The sequence below is a fragment of the Narcine bancroftii genome, chromosome 2 (genome assembly GCF_036971445.1).
Source record: "Narcine bancroftii isolate sNarBan1 chromosome 2, sNarBan1.hap1, whole genome shotgun sequence".
Classification (NCBI taxonomy): domain Eukaryota; kingdom Metazoa; phylum Chordata; class Chondrichthyes; order Torpediniformes; family Narcinidae; genus Narcine; species Narcine bancroftii.
In genome coordinates this window covers 72277190-72293057 of record NC_091470.1, presented here as the reverse complement: position 1 = coordinate 72293057, position 15868 = coordinate 72277190, and the positions used below count along the sequence as shown (strand labels likewise).

The following is a 15868-nucleotide window of genomic DNA, read 5'->3' as shown; positions in this document are numbered from 1 at the left end:
TTGGTTTGGATCAACAAGTCTTTGGTTCTTTCGATGCGCACTACCGTGGTTAAAATCCTCTGCGGCCTACTTCAACCAATCAGACCCTTAATTATTCTTGTGTTCATTTGCTGAAGAATATTTTTGATAATAAAAAAGAAATACATGATATTCTAAAACCCAATGTTATTTTGAAGTGTAGTGAAACTTCACTGAAATTATACTGCTTGAATGATTAGATTTGAAATTAGTCCACATGCCATGGGAATACCAATAATGTAATGTTTCTTCTTTGAATGCTTCATTGCAGATTTAATAATTCTCAAGGTTCAAGATTCCTTTTTTCTCATGCAATAAAAACAAGTGTAAAATTACAGAAAATTTGTTTTTGTCTGTCTTAAGAAATTGTTGGCTCCTCTTACAGTTAGAGAAAAAGAAGCAAAAGAGAGTCCCCCCAAACTCATTGAGTGTCCATGGATTAGCCTCCTGCACTTTTCGAGCCTCTACAGTCACACAGACTTCAGTCCAAAGCATCTGCAACCTGAGCTCCAAAAGCAAACTTCCGACACGATTCAGCACCCTTGGCCCCCTCTCGCATCTCGGTTCTGATACCTGGTACCCCTTTAGCAAGTCTTGAAGCAATCTTCAGCAGTCCGCAGCCTGGTTTGAGTCCTTCAACCACAGTCACCAGCAGCCTGCAACATGCATGGGTTCCTTCCCTTGAGTTGCCAACAGCCTGCTTCCATGATCACTGACCTATGGGTCATCTCTGCTTCTCCTTCTCAAACAGGGATGTGTTCTCCCCGTTTTCTGGCACCCTGCACCAGTCCTTTGCTTTCCAGCATCTGCAACCCCTAGTGGCTGCTGCCAAACACAGGCACCGCCATGTTGGGCCCAGATCCCTCAGTCGCAGGATTTTAAAATAAGCCATTGTCGTCTCCTTTAACAGGAGCCTATATGGAGCTGTCTGTAGTTGGACTGGGTGGTAGAACCCTGCAGTGGAGTGCTGTGCCTCCTCTGCTCCTGCTCCGTGGGATGGCACCAGAGGCAGCACTACTGTTACAGGAGCTCTAGCAGCGCTGCTATTTTTTTCTCTCTATTTTGAAATTAATCATTATTATCATCTCTTCTAGAAGTCTCACAGCATATTGGTTCTTCTGTATTATTCTGTGTTTCTTTCAGCTATTGCACACATGTACTACTTCCTTGGTATCTTAACTTCTCACTACTGACACAGACAAAGGGGTTATTTGGAGATACCTAAGGGACTGCAGATGCTGGAATCTGAGACAGTCTCCTCTCTGCACTCTGACCTGAAGGGTTCCAGCCCAAAACATTGACCATTCTTTTTATCCCACTGATGGTGCCTGACCAATGAGTTTCTCCAGTAGATAATTTGTTGCCGAGATTACATGGTTCTTTGACTACTATTGAAGGATCGTGAGACTGCATTGTAATCAACCAATCTTCCATAAATTAATTTAATGAAATTTAACCTAATTAGATTGTTCTTTTAAATATTTGAACTCCTTATCAAAAATGCTTAACTCTTCCAAAGAAATGAAAGTTCATGTCTCCTATGTCTTAAGAATTCTGCAGATAGCTTATCTTGGACCAATCCTTCCAATTTGTTAATTCTTACTTTTCTTTATTGAACTCAGTTCAAAAATAAATTATAATGTTTGTGTAAGGAATGAGAGAGCCAGTTCTCTGGTGAAGCTGAAAATTAATGGCCATACATTTAAATTTGAGTTATCCTTCCAAATTTTCAAAACTTTTGTGATATATCCTTTTCAGCCCTTCAGGCATCTTATGAGATTTTTGAGTGTAATTTAATTTATAAATATCTATTTCAAGACCTAACTCAATATTATCTGCAAATACTTTTCTTTAAGTTGCCACAGAAATATAGAGATGGAAAAACTATGAGGGGAATGGCATTCTGCCCTGTAGGTTTGTTCCTGCATTCAATGAGAACATGCTCACTTACCAGCAATGCTAGATTACCAGCAATCTACAAAGGATGATTTTAAATGTGATCAGAAGAGTTGGGATGTGTACTCCCCAGTCAACTTCTAAGTGTAATTTAAAATCAACGGATTAAATTTGTTACATCTAAATGAAATTATAATATCATTAAAACAAAAAGAAATTCACAGGAGTGTGTGCATGTGAGAGTCTCAACCTCCTTGAGGGGAAGGTTGCCAACTGCACACTAACATTGACCTCTTTGGGAGAGCAACAACAATCTGCATTTGCTCAATAGTTACAATTGAAAATCTCCCCACGGTATTGCAACTTAGTTAATTGCATTGAGAGGGATGCCAGGAAAGAAGAAAGGTAAATGTCAGGGAATTTACATTACATAATTAATTGAGTTAACTTGAATTACTTAATTATACTTTCTGAGGATTTTGTTTTTATATTTTGATTTTTCTGATAACTTTTCATGTTTCTAATGCTATGACTATTTTCAATAGTTCTTGAACATTTGTGGATGCCAAAAACAATTAGAAGCTTCAATAGCCAGCTAGGCCTAATGGCACAGTTTAGCTAGCTGTCTAAATATTTCTTTAAAGCTTGTTTAGAACACACCATATGACACCATTTGTGACTATAAGATTCTTGATTCTTTTATTGTCACGTGATGAACAAACTGCATTTAATCTGCCGTGAAGCATACAAAGAATTGGCATCAGCAGAAATTGCCTGACACCCCTTAGAATCAGAGAAAGAGAAGCAAAAAAAGAGTCCCTTCAGATTTACTGAGAGTCTAAGGATTTGCCTCCAGCTCTCTTGTAGCCTCTGCAGCCAGACAGATTTCAGTCCAAACCATTAGAAACCTAAGCTCCAGATCCAACCCTCCAACACAATCAGGAAGCCTTCAACTCCTGAGGCCCTTCAGGAACCCTCCCTGCCCTCAGCACTCTATTGCATCCTGGTTCCAATAACTAGTACCTATTCAGCCAGTCTCGAGCCAGTCCCAAGCAGTCCATAGCATGGTTGAGTCATTTGACCTCACTTCGCTAGCAGTTCACAGCCTGCTTGGGTTCCTCACCTCAAGTGACTAACAGTCCACCACTTGTGTGTTCTTCAGGCTCACAGTTGAATCACTGTACAGCTATTAGCATTGCCTGTATGAATGTACTGTATGGGCTGGCCTGCCCCCTGTACCCATGACTCCTCCCCTCAGAATTCCCATAAAGGATGTTATTCCCAAACCCCTCCCTCAGTACCTGCCTTGGAACTGGGCCAGCAGTATGTGAGATGAGCTGATTGCTATAAAACCTATTAATCACAACTCTCAGTCTAATGTGGTTAAACTAGTGGTTCTCAACATTTTTCTTTCCATTCATATACCACTTTTAGTAATCCCTATGCCATTGGTGCTCTGTGATTAGTAAGTGATCGCTTAAGGTGGTATGTGAGTGGGAAGGGAAGGTTGAGAATCACTGCTCTAGACCCAATTGTCACTGAAATATTTTGCTTGAGAAAAATTGTCATTGGCCCATTTCCTTTGGAGTTATGAAACCGTGCACATAACGAGTCAATTAAGTACGATTAAAACAGTGGTTTTCAACCTTTTTCTTTCCACCCACATGCCACCTTAAGCAATCCCTTACTAATCACAGAGCACTGATGGGATAGGGAATGCTTAAAGTGGTATATGAGTGGAAAGAAAAAGGTTGAAAACCACTGGGTAAATGATAGCACTACACAGCCCCTCACTGGTCCACTGCTGTACTCCCCAGTACATTGAGAATGGCTGGGATTCTAATACGACTACAACAGACCAAAAATCTGTCCATCCCATTGTTATTGTCAAAAGGATTGCCATTATAACCATGATTAAATTTGAAAAGTGCATCAATGGTTGTGCAGTGTTTTGAAATGACCAGAAATTTTGGTAAGAATATAGAATTAAGTATATGATACTTAGTGGATGAAGCGCAATTTTGTAAAATTCATATCATAGTTTATTAAGCTTTGGAAGTACATAGAACATGATGATCATCTCTTGTACTTCATTTAACTTCTTGGCTTATATCAGCTGCCCTCAAAGGATGTTGAGAATACCTTTCAGGAGATTACTCAGAGAATTCTGAAATCCACAGATTCGGCTCTGACAATTTCCCCAGCAGAAAGCTGTGAAAATATTAGAGGAATTTATTATCATATCATTAAAGAATATAGTCTTGATTTGAACTACTTCTGGGAAACAATTTAGCTTTCAAGCAAAAATATTTACTTGTGGCTATCTGCCATATCTAAAATCATCTACATTGTTTTCTTGGAACTCTTAATACTGCTTACTTCACAGAGAAGGCCTTTGACAACCATTTATTAATTGGGTAAGGATGCTCTATCATAAACCCTAAGATAAAATTATTACATATAGGCAACGTCTCCAGTGTTCCCACAGGGTAGTTCCAGTAGACAGGGCTGCACACTGTCCCTAGCATTGTTTATACTAGCTATTGAACAGCTGGCAGAAGCCATTTGATGGGACCCAGATATAAAAGGATTCAGAGTGGGCCAGAAGGAGCATAAAATCAATTTATTCATGATGTGTTAGTATATTTGACTGACTGAGGGGTTGTTGCCAAGCTGTGGACCACACTGAAGGATTATGGCAAGATTTCTGGGTACAAGATAAATCTGGACAAGAGTGAAATTATGCCCTTGAGACAGGGAGAATTACCGACAATACAAACAAGGGAGTCAATTTAAATGGCCGCAAGAAGACATTAAATATTTGGGGTTAGAAGTGAATAAGGAGCTACACAATTTATATAAACTCAATTATCTCCCTTTGCTCCAGAAGATTGAGGAGCACCCAAGTAGATGGAGGACCCTGCCCATAATTTTGGTGAGCAGGTTAATTGTATTAAAATGAAAGTGATGCCAAGACTACAATACCTGTTTCAATCCTTACTCATTCCATTGCCCCAGGGCTTCGTTAAGGTACTTAGTGGATGTGTTAGAAGTTTTTGTGGAACTGTAGGATGGCTAAAATCTCCAAGGAAAAGTTGACTTGGCCTTATAAATTGGGAGGTCTGAGGTTGCTGAATTTTAAAATATACTATTCAGCGGCTCAGTCGAAGTTTATCGCTTAACTCTTTGAGGGAGGTGGTACCCCCTCCTGGCCACAAATTGGACTACACATGGGAGGAAAAAAGATAGCAGGAGAGTTTATATATTTAAATGGGACACCAAATTGATAGCAGGGATAACAGATAATTCCATATTAATACATGTAATTCAGACATGGCAAAAAATAAATCAATGTGTCGGTCTAAAGGCAGGGATATCTCCTAAAATGCACTTGACCCAGAACAAATTAATACCCATGTGTGGTAAACCACTGTTACACTGTGATTGGCTGCTCTCGACTGGACATGCCTCCCGAGAATGATCCTACTCATAGTCCCTTGTAGGCTACCCCTTTCCTTCTGCTCTGATCAGTCAAGGAGGTGGATTGTTATTTGATAGTTTTCCAGTTTTTAGCTATTGTTTCACTACTTAGCCTTTTATTAATTATTGATGGGTACATCAATTTTAATAGCTAAAATTTTCAAAGGAGTATGGAATAGTACCTGAAACCAAAGAAAATTGACATCAACCTCCGGTCGCCAGATGCCCTGAACATCTTTGAGCTATGGGTACAATGCTTTGAAAACTTCTTGGCAGCAGCCGCGGAGGTCATCACCATGGACACAAATCAGCGGAGACTACTTTTGTGGGTCAGGCCCCAGGTTTTCACCAAGATCAGTGATGCCAGCTCATACCAGGCAGTGATGGAGATTCTGAAGGCCCAGTATCACCTAAATTTAGCGCTAAGTTCCTGTGAGCCCTCTGGATCCTGTTCAGAGCTTGTGACTGTAAGCCCTTGTCCGTCGCCAAGGATCCCGAGGACCTCATTAGAGACGTTTACATTGCCGGCCTTCACTCTGGGTACATATGCCAATGATTACTGGAGCAACAGGTACTCGATTAAATGAGGGCAGTTGAGCTTACAGAGACACTGGAGGTGGCCCTCCAGAACTCCAATGACTACTCAGCCATTTGGTCACCACGGGCACCGTTAACCTGGAATGGGGCATCATCCCATCCCAGGAGTGACTGGTCCCATACACTGACCCACTACTCTAATGACCTGACCTCAGCCGCCGTCATGGGCAATCTCTCCTGTTGTTACTTTTGTGGGCAGGGCACGCACCTGAGGAAATGCTGCCCTGTCAAGGATGCAGTATGCTTTTAGTGCTGGAAAAAGGGGCATTATGCAAAGTTTACCAATCTAAACCACCCGGGAGATCCCGTAGCATTGCGTGCAGCCATTCGCTATCCCGGGCATCACAATCGCTGCCATCTTCCCTCCACTCCAGAGACACCATGTGCGAATCATGGGAGGTGCCATTTTGGACTCCATACTAAACACTATCCTCTCTGGCATACAACATCATGAGGGGTTGAGGTTGGCCATCTTGGGGCCAAGGGTGGCCATTTCATAAGTGGAAGAATCCGGCAGACTCGGACACTGAATCCATCACACTAAATCAGGAGGCACCGCACGAACTTGCCAGATCCATAATGGATGTCAGGCAAATGGGCACATTATCAAATGTTTATTCGCTAGCGGGAGTACAGAAAGCTTTATCCACCCCAATACTGCTAAAAGTTTGTTGCTTAAAGTACAGCTGCCAAACACAGGATATCTCTCGGGTCAAAATCATACTCTGCAGCCATCCATGGGTTCTGCATAGTAACCCTGACTGTTGGAGGTGTTGTGTACGAATGCTTCAGACTACTCGTCATGCCTCAGCTCTGTGTCCCCTTGTTACTGGGGATGGACTTCCAGTGCCTCTGCAGAGGTCACCTTGCAGTTCAACGGGCCCTTTCTCCCCTTTACCATCTGCGATGAACAATTCTCAGACAGTCCCCTGCAGTCAATGTGTGGCATCTCGACCCTCAAGGTTGACTCCCCCCACCCCTGTTCACCAACCATACTCCTGATTGCAAGCTGATAGCCACCAACAGTAGACGGTACTGTTGATAGCGTGTTTATCAAGTTGGAGGTCCAACATTTATTGGGTGAGGGCATCATGAAGGCCAGTAATAAGTCTTCAGGTTGTCGTGGTCAGGAATGCGGAAAAGAAAAGGATGGTCATTGACTACAGCCAGACTACAGCTACAGCTCGACATGTACCCCCTTCCCTGCATATCCAAATGGTCAACCAGATCACGCAGTCTTGGGTGTTTTCCATGATCGACCTGAAGTCAGTCTACCACTAGATCCTGATCTGCCCAGAGGACAACCAGTATAGGGCATTCGAGATGGTAAGCTGTCTCTATCATTTCCTCATTTCCTCCGGGTCCCTTTTGGCGTCACAAATGGGGTCTCTATTTTCCAACAGGAAATGGACCACATGGTGGATCACTACAATCTACAGGCCACTTTTCCTTACCTTATTGTCACAAACTGCAGGACCATGATGCTAATCTCAACAAGTTCCTTCAAACAATGAAATAAATGATCCTGATTTATAACAAGGACAAATGTGTCTTCCGGACAGCATGACTGGCCATCCTTGGCTGTGTTGTTGAGAATGACATCATTGATCCCAACCTTGACTGCATGCATCCATTGATTGAGCTGCCCCTCTCACACAACCTAAAAGCACTGAAGAGATGCCTCAGGTTCTTCTCTTATTATGCTCAATGGGTCCCCAACTATGCGGACAGGATTTGGCCACTGGCCAAAGCCACAATGTTTCCCAGACAAAAGAAGGCATTTGAACAGGCCAAAGATGACATCACCAATGCAACCATGAGTGTCATAGATGAGTCAACACCATTCCAGGTGGAGAACGATGTGCCTGATTTTGCCTTGGCTGCCACTCATAACCAGATGGGCAGGCCCATTGCCTTTCATCACTTACCCTCCAAGACCCTGAGATTCACCACTCGTCCATCAAGAAAGAGCCCCAAGCAATCATGGAAGCAGTACACCACTGGAGGCACTACCTTGCTGGGAAATGATTCATTCTTCTGAGAGAATAGCAAGCAGTCACATTCATGTTGAATAATAAACAAAGGTGCAAGATCAAAAATGAAAAATTCTTCAGGTGGAGAATTGAAATGTCTACTTACAACTATGATATCCTCTACAGACCTGCCAAACTTAATGAGCCCCGAGCTGCCCCATCCCATGGAACCTGTGCTAGTCTTCAGATGGACAAACTATAGAATCTTCACAATAACCTCTGTCATCCCAGAGTTACCAGTTTTTTCCATTTTGTGAAATCTCAGAATCTACCTGCAGTGAACTGGAATTCATTGACTATGTATTGTTCAGATGGTTGTCTCCTCCCTTGGCTCCACCGTCACCTACCCCAATATAAATCCTGGTTTTCCTGCCTTACCTCAGATTCACCTGAGGACTATTGTGTCTATTGGCCATTGATTGTTAGCTATTAAAAGTGTGTTTGTATTCCTCACTTGTCGCTAAGTGTATTCAGTCATGTTACAATTTTAATATCTTAAATGTGAAACAGGATGGAAGCCCTGTTGAAGCCAGGCATGCTCTAAGTCAACCCTCTGCCTCCTGAGGCCTCGGACAAATTTGCCTACTGGCTGGAGTGCTTCCAGTCCTACCTGACGGCCACACAAGACGTCTTCAACACGGATAGTCTTCGGAGATTGGCATTTCTCTCTTGAGTCAGCCCCAAAGGGTACGCTGTCATCAGAGACTGTCCTAACTATGGGTCAACCATAGAAGGCTTGAAGGCCCGCTACATGAGGCCCCAGAATGATGTGCTGGCGAGGCACCAACTCTTTCAACATCGGCAGTGTCTGGGTGAGTCGCTGGGTGACTACATTCTTGAACTGTGAGCCCTGACCAGAAAATGCAAATACGAAGCAGCCACAGTCTGGGTGAGAGAGGAGGAACAAATCTGGGACTCCCTCGTAGGAGTGAAGTTGAGATACATGAGGCAGCAACTGCTAGAGTTGGGGAAGAAAGAGTTGACCAGCACCCTGGAGCTGTTGAAAATGCTCGAGCAGGTCCAACTAGGAACGGACGATCTGACGGGCGAAAGTGGCACCTTTTCAGAGGATCATGTCATCGGCACACCGGTGATCCCCGCAGCCCTAGTGCCAACCACTACAGCCATGCACAACCAGGGATGTTACTTCTGTGGACAGGCATAGGATCCCTGCACTCAAAGCCCCATGAAGGACGCCATGTGTGGTAAGTGAGGGCACTGGGTGAAGGCCTGACAGGCAAAAGGGAATCCAAAGAAGACAACCACATGTGCAACCTGAATCATCGCTCGACCCGCGCCTGAGTCCTGAAGGACCACCCCACCTCTCCATGCTGTGCCTTATGGCGGGACCCGCCACCGGAAGTGAAGCATCGCGGGAAGCCACGGCAGCCATCTTGCCGTGCCCCAAGGTTGGTGCCATCTAGTCCATTGTCGGATCAAGATGGAGGGTGGCCATCTTGCTATATCTCATGGTCTGCCTGTGAGTCAAGAGGAGTGAGTCGACATCAGCATGGGGAGTGACGGGATTTCTGGAGCACTGGCATCAGTTGTCCTGGATCAGGGAATACCTCACCAATTGATGATAGAGGTGAGAGTAAATGGACATTTGACTGATTGCGTAATTAACACTGACTCCACAGAGAGCTTTACAAGCTCTGTGATGGCTCTGTGGTACAAATTAAGAATGTACCTGATGGACAATCGTATTTTCCTAGGTTCGTACTAACACTCTGTAATGATCCGGGGTATTGTACAGTACATTTAACTGAAAAAGGGGAGGGGGGGAGTTTTGTAAGTTCTGATTGTATGTACTGAAGGATTTGTGTGCTCCTGTGTTACTGGGCCTGGAGTTTAGGGGTCACCTTAAAAGCGTGACCATGGAGTATTCTGGCCCACTTCCTCCAACTACAGTGCGGAATGGAAGACTCCAAAAGCCAGACACTGCATATGGTCTCTCCACCCTAAATATTGATACCCCCCTTGAAGTGCCAGTTAATGAAGAAGACAAAGGCTGTGTAGTCAAGCAGTAATCAAGGCTTTTATTAGCAGAAACTAGTGGCACAATATTGAAAGACAATGGGTGCATACACAGTTATACCCAAGGGGAGTGTCTAAAGTGGTAGAGATAATACACGTCCAATGTTAGTAAATCAAGGCTAAGCAGAGAGAGAGACTGACAGCTCAACATAGATTCACCATACCCCTCTCCCCCCACTGTTTACAGACCTGACTCCCAATTGCAAATAAATAGCTACAAAGAGCAGGCAATACAGTATGGGGGATTGGGAATTTATTAGAGTCGAAACACAGTGGTTGCTCAAAGAAAACATCATTGAGCCTAGCAGCAGCCCATGGAGAGCCAGGTGGTAGTTATGAAAGGTAAAGAAAACTCCAGGCTAGTGACTGACTATAGCCAAACAATCAATCATTTCACACTCATGGACGTGTACCTCCTTCCTCGAGTTTCGGACATGGTAAACGAAATTGTGCAGTATCGGGTCTATTTGATAATCGACCTGAAAGCTGCATACCATCAGTTACTGATCCATTCCGAGGACTGCCCCTACATAGCATTTGAGGCAGATGGATGGCTCTATCAGTTCTGGAGGGTCTTTTTTGGCATCACTAATGGGGGCCTTGGTCTTCCAGAGATAGATGGACAAAATGGTTTATGAGTATGGGTTGAAGGCCACATTCCCTTATCTCGACAATGTCACCATTTGCAGACATTCTCTGGAAGACCATGATGCCAACCTTTAGAGGTTTCGCCACACAGCCAAGGCCCTAAACCTCACGAATAACTCCAGTAACTGTGTGTTCGGGATGAAACGTCTGGCTATCCTGGGCTATATGGTAGAGAATGACATCATTGACCCTGACCCCGATCAAATGCGCTCCCTGTTAGACCTCCCAATCCTGAACACCATGAAACTTTTAAGGAGGTGCCTGCGCTTCTTCTACTTCTACACCCAGTGGTTCCCTCAATATGCAGATAAGGTCAACCCCCTCTTAAACTCCACCTCTTTCCCATTGTTGGCTGAAGCTCAGGCAGCTTTCGATTATGTTTGGAGATACATCGCAAAGGCCCCCATGCATGCGGTGGACGAGAATGCACCATTTCAGGTGGAAAGCGATGCCTCTGATGTAGTTCTGGCTGCTACCCTTAACCAGGCAGGCAGGCCGGTTGCCTTTTGCTCCTGCACCCTAAAAAGACACGAGCTTTGGAACCCATCTGTGGAGAAAGAGTCTCAAGCCATTGTAGAGGCCATCAGGCACTGGAGGCATTACCTGGCCAGCAGAAAATTTATGCTGCTCACCGACCAGCGATCGGTAGCATTTGTGTTTAATAATCCAAAAATGGGCAAAATAAAGAATGATAAGATCGCAAGGTGGAGGATCAAACACTCCACATATAATTATGACATAGCATACAGGCCAGGTATTCTCAATGAACCTACAGATGCCCTGTCAAGAGGAGGATGTGCCTCTGCAAAAACTGGTCAGTTGTGGTCACTGCACGATGTGTTCTGCCACCCAGGCATCATTCGTATGGCTCATTTAATCAAGGCATGCAATCTACCCTACTCCATTTAGGACATCAGAGAAATGACCAGGTCCTGCCAGGTCTATGCAGAGTGCAAGCTGAACTTCTACTGGCCTGACAAAGTGCACTTGATAAATGCATCCTGCCCCTTCAAATGACTCTCAAGGATCCTTTCCCTTCCACCAACGGAAACGTGCTTTCTCAACATCATTGATGAGTATTCACGTTTTCCGATTACCATTCCCTGCCCAGGCATGACCATCACTACGGTCATCAGAGCCTTGCACTCTATTTTCATTATATCCATAGTGACTAGAGGTCATCATCTATGAGTGAAGAGCTATGCCAGTACTAGTTCGTAACGGGCATTGCCTCAAGCAGAATGACTAGCTACAATCCCTGGGGGAATGGACAAGTTTAAAAAGAGAACGCAACTGTATGGAAGGCCATGAAATTGGATTTCCGGTTTAAAGACCTCCAGACTCACACTGGCAAGAAGTCCATAAGGTCGCACCTCTGCATGGTGACCAACGCAACTCCTCACGAGCTTACGTTTATGTTCTTGAGGAAATCCATGCCTGGGATGACTCTCCCAGCTTGGCTAATGGCACCAGGGCCAGACCTGCTGAGAAAGCATGTGAGGAAGAGGAAGAGAGACCCCCAGAATGAGAGGATGCACCTGCTGCACGCCATCCCTACGTATGCCTACATGACATACCCTGACGGCAGGGAGGACTCTGTCTCGATCCTGCTGGAACTGAGGATCCAATGCCTCAAGTGTGCCAGGAACTACTGTGTACCCCACACAGGGTCCCCGAGGACACTGCTTGGGAAGTGGTCCAATCCACCCCACGACCTGAACTGGAGTCCTTGAGACCCACTAACCCTGTTCCACAGGTGGTCCAGGAAGTTCGGGAAGCCCAAAGTCCTCCAGCACTGTGACGCTCGACCAGAATTACCAAACCCCCTGACAGACTTAACTTGTAAATATTTGTAAAGTTTTTTTTTGAATGAATGGTCTCTGTTTTTCACCCACAAGGAATTCTGAAGGAAGGGGTGAATGCAGTGAACTGGAATTTACTATGTATTGTTCATATGGCTGGCTCCTCCCTTGGCTCCATCCTCACCTACCCCAATATAAACCCTGGTTTTCCCGCCTTACCTCAGATTCACCTGAGGACTATTATATCTACCGGCCATTGATTGCAAGCTATTAAAAGTGTGTTTGTACTCTTCACTTGTCTCTGAATGCAATCAGTTGTGTTACACTACCTTACTCCATCAAGGAGATTCAGACAATGACTAGAAACTGTCAGCTCTGTGCTGAATGCAATCATCAGATCTACTGGCCAGACATGGTGCATGTCATCAACGTAATGCATCCCTTCGAGTGCCTCAGCATTGACTTCAAGGGCCCCCTCCCCTCCTCCAACCGGGTCTCCTCCCCTCCTCCAACCGGAATGTCTACTTCCTTCCTGTTATCCTATTTCCCTTTGCCACCCCATGCCCTGCTATTACCACGGCCACTGCTATCAATGCCCACCGTAGTATCTTCACACTCTTTAGGTACCCCAGCTTTATCCACAATGACCAGGATACATCATTCATGAACGATGCAGCAGTGCCAGGGGCATCACCATGAGCAGGACCACCAGCTACAATCCCTGGGGTAACAGGCAAGTGAAAAGGGAAAATGCCATGGTCTGGAAGACCATCCTCCTGGCACTGAGGTCATGGGGTCTCCTTGTCACCCATTGGCAAGAAGTCTTCGCAGATGCATTTCACTCCGTTCGGTCACTTTTATGTACATCCACCAACCACAAGTCTTATGAACGGAGGTTTGCCTTCCCTCGGAAGTCTGCTTCAGGGATTATGCTGCCCACCTGGCTTACCTCACTGGGACCTGTTCTGCTGCACAAGCACATCAGGCAATCTAAGACTGACTCACTGGTTGAGTGGGTCTGCCTCCTCCATGCCAAACCCCAGTATGCCTACATTGCCTTCCCTGATGAGCGAAGAGACATGGTCTCGATCCGAGTCCTGGCACTGTCCGGATTCCCCACCCAACCACCACTGACTTTCCACAGACACTCTCCCCCACTTCATCCTAGGGGGCCCCTGAACCTGCAGCTGACCCTAGGATACTGTTTACTGCCAATGAAGTACCAGCACTAAACTTCTTTACACCCCAACCTGTCCCTGCACCTCAACAATCTCTTAACAGCCCATCCCCTCAACATGATCATTACGTTACAGCAGCTCCCCCCCAAACCATTGCCACATCACTGCCCACAAAAGAGGAGACCCACCGATAGACTTAATCTGTAAAGTGTTTATGTTTCTCTGTCTTTTATTCTCACCCCACAGAAATCTTCTTAAAAAGGAGGGGTGAATGTGGTAAACCATTGTTACACCGTGATTGACTGGACACACCTCCCGAGATTGATCCTACCCAATAGCCCCTTGCAGGCTACCCATTTCCTTCTGCTCTGATCAGTCAAGGAGGTGGATGGTTGTTTGATGGGATTCCATTATTTAGCTATTAAAAGCCTGATTGTTTCAATACTCAGCTTTTTGTGAATTATTGATGGTACATCACCATGGCTTTGGATATTAAGATCCTGGACATCTTGTACTGAAAGGGTGTATCAAGCATTGTTATGCACAAGAACAGCTCATGTCATTCAAACAGCTGAGGAATAAATATGATTTGCCTAATAAAACTTTCTTCTGCTATCTTTATTTAAGATCTTTCTTAAGGGAGAATTTGGGACCGTCTACAGCCCTACCCATGCGTTGTGACATGGAGATTCTAATTTGAAAGGAGAATTCATGTGAGTTTATCTCTATGATGTATCTCCTATTCCAAAGTGAGGGCCCAATGCCAGGCTTACACAGGTCGAAGAACAGGTGAGAGTCAGACTTGGGCACAACAATCTATGAGCCGTGCTAGTCAGACCTGCGTCTGAACAGTATAACAGCAGTTATTAATGTCAGGAACAGGTTGGTGCAATAAAATTTACTCCATCAATTGTACCCCACACCTCAAAAATTACATAAATTTAAATCAGAAATGTGTTTTAGGTGTGGTATGGATTGAACCTGGCTGTGTTAAAAGGTGAGATCGTTCTGGGAGGGACATTCTGAAACCACCAGGTTCAGGAACAGTTGCTACCTCTCCACCATCGGACTCCTCAACAACCAACTCAATGATAATCTCATTTAAGGACTTTAACTTAGAACATAATTTATTATTGGACATTTATTTTCTGTTTGGCACAGTCAGTTTGTTTGCATTTCTTTCTTGGTTAACATTTCTCTTTTTTATACACATATCTTTTCTTGAGTACAGTTTATTTTTGCGCCTGCAGGAAAAAGAAACTCATGGTTGCATGTGATGTCATGTATGTACTCTGACAATAAATCTTAACTTTGAACTTTTAATATCTAAGGTATGAACAATATCTTTATCAATTTTTTGTAGATTTTTTATTTTAAACATGGCAATATGTGTCTGTTTCAGCTTTAAATGTAACTTAAATGGTTAAATAAAATATTATTTCAAAAATCACTCAACTTACACCTGGTTTGAATTTGTGTGTGTCCAAAGGCATCCAGATTTAAGCCTGCACTCCAGCAACAGTCCTGGGCCTGCACTCAGCACTTGTCTACCTTGTTCCTGTGGAGTGCTGGAACAAAGATTCTTGTGCCTGGATCGGCCCAGAGGAGTCCTGGAATTTTGTGTAGCCTGTTATTTACTGTACATCCTGTCCTCTTGAGGGCTCAATCCTTGCTGCAGAACATTGGTTGAGGTGCTGCAGAATGAGTGAAAGAGGGGCAAGAGAAATAAAGAGAAGGGGAGGAAGTCTGGAGCCTTTATTTAGATCATTGACATCAAGCAATGGGAAAACTGAAGCCAATCATCTTTGGCATCCACTGAAAACTCTGTTCATGAGGCCAGCAAAACCAGCATTGTTTTGCCATTTATCTGAAACTTCACAGACCCATTCATAATATATTGATCGCATAAATGTGTGCTATTGTTGGGATTACTTATCCATGACAAATTCTTCCCACTGCCTCAATTCATTGCTGGTGAATCCTTTATCCAGTATATTTGCTACCTCCCAGCTGGATGATTCTAACAAAATCCTGGTCATCCTTTCTTATTCTATTTTGTTAATTCAGACATTCAAAAAAGTGGGCACATGCAGATAAATATGAAGCAGGAGTCCTGGTTGATGGAAGTTCTTCTGAATGGGCAAGTGTGATGCCTGGAGCTGGGTCAGATGTTGTTAGT

The 15868-nt window shown here is 44.3% G+C and overlaps 1 long non-coding RNA gene across 6 annotated transcripts in view; it reads right to left on the bottom strand.

Moving 5' to 3' along the window:
* LOC138752378 (uncharacterized) overlaps positions 1 to 15868 on the bottom strand; it is a 98264-nt gene that overhangs the window by 53675 nt on the left and 28721 nt on the right. Inside the window, exon 4 of one of the 6 annotated variants that reach the window (XR_011350581.1) lies at positions 4008 to 4125. The exons of 4 other annotated variants lie outside the window; for them this stretch is intronic. This is a non-coding gene — a long non-coding RNA (uncharacterized lncRNA). Of the gene's footprint in view, positions 1 to 4007; positions 4126 to 15120; positions 15384 to 15868 lie in introns of those variants that run through there. One more of the 6 variants, XR_011350578.1, reaches the window with a different exon arrangement.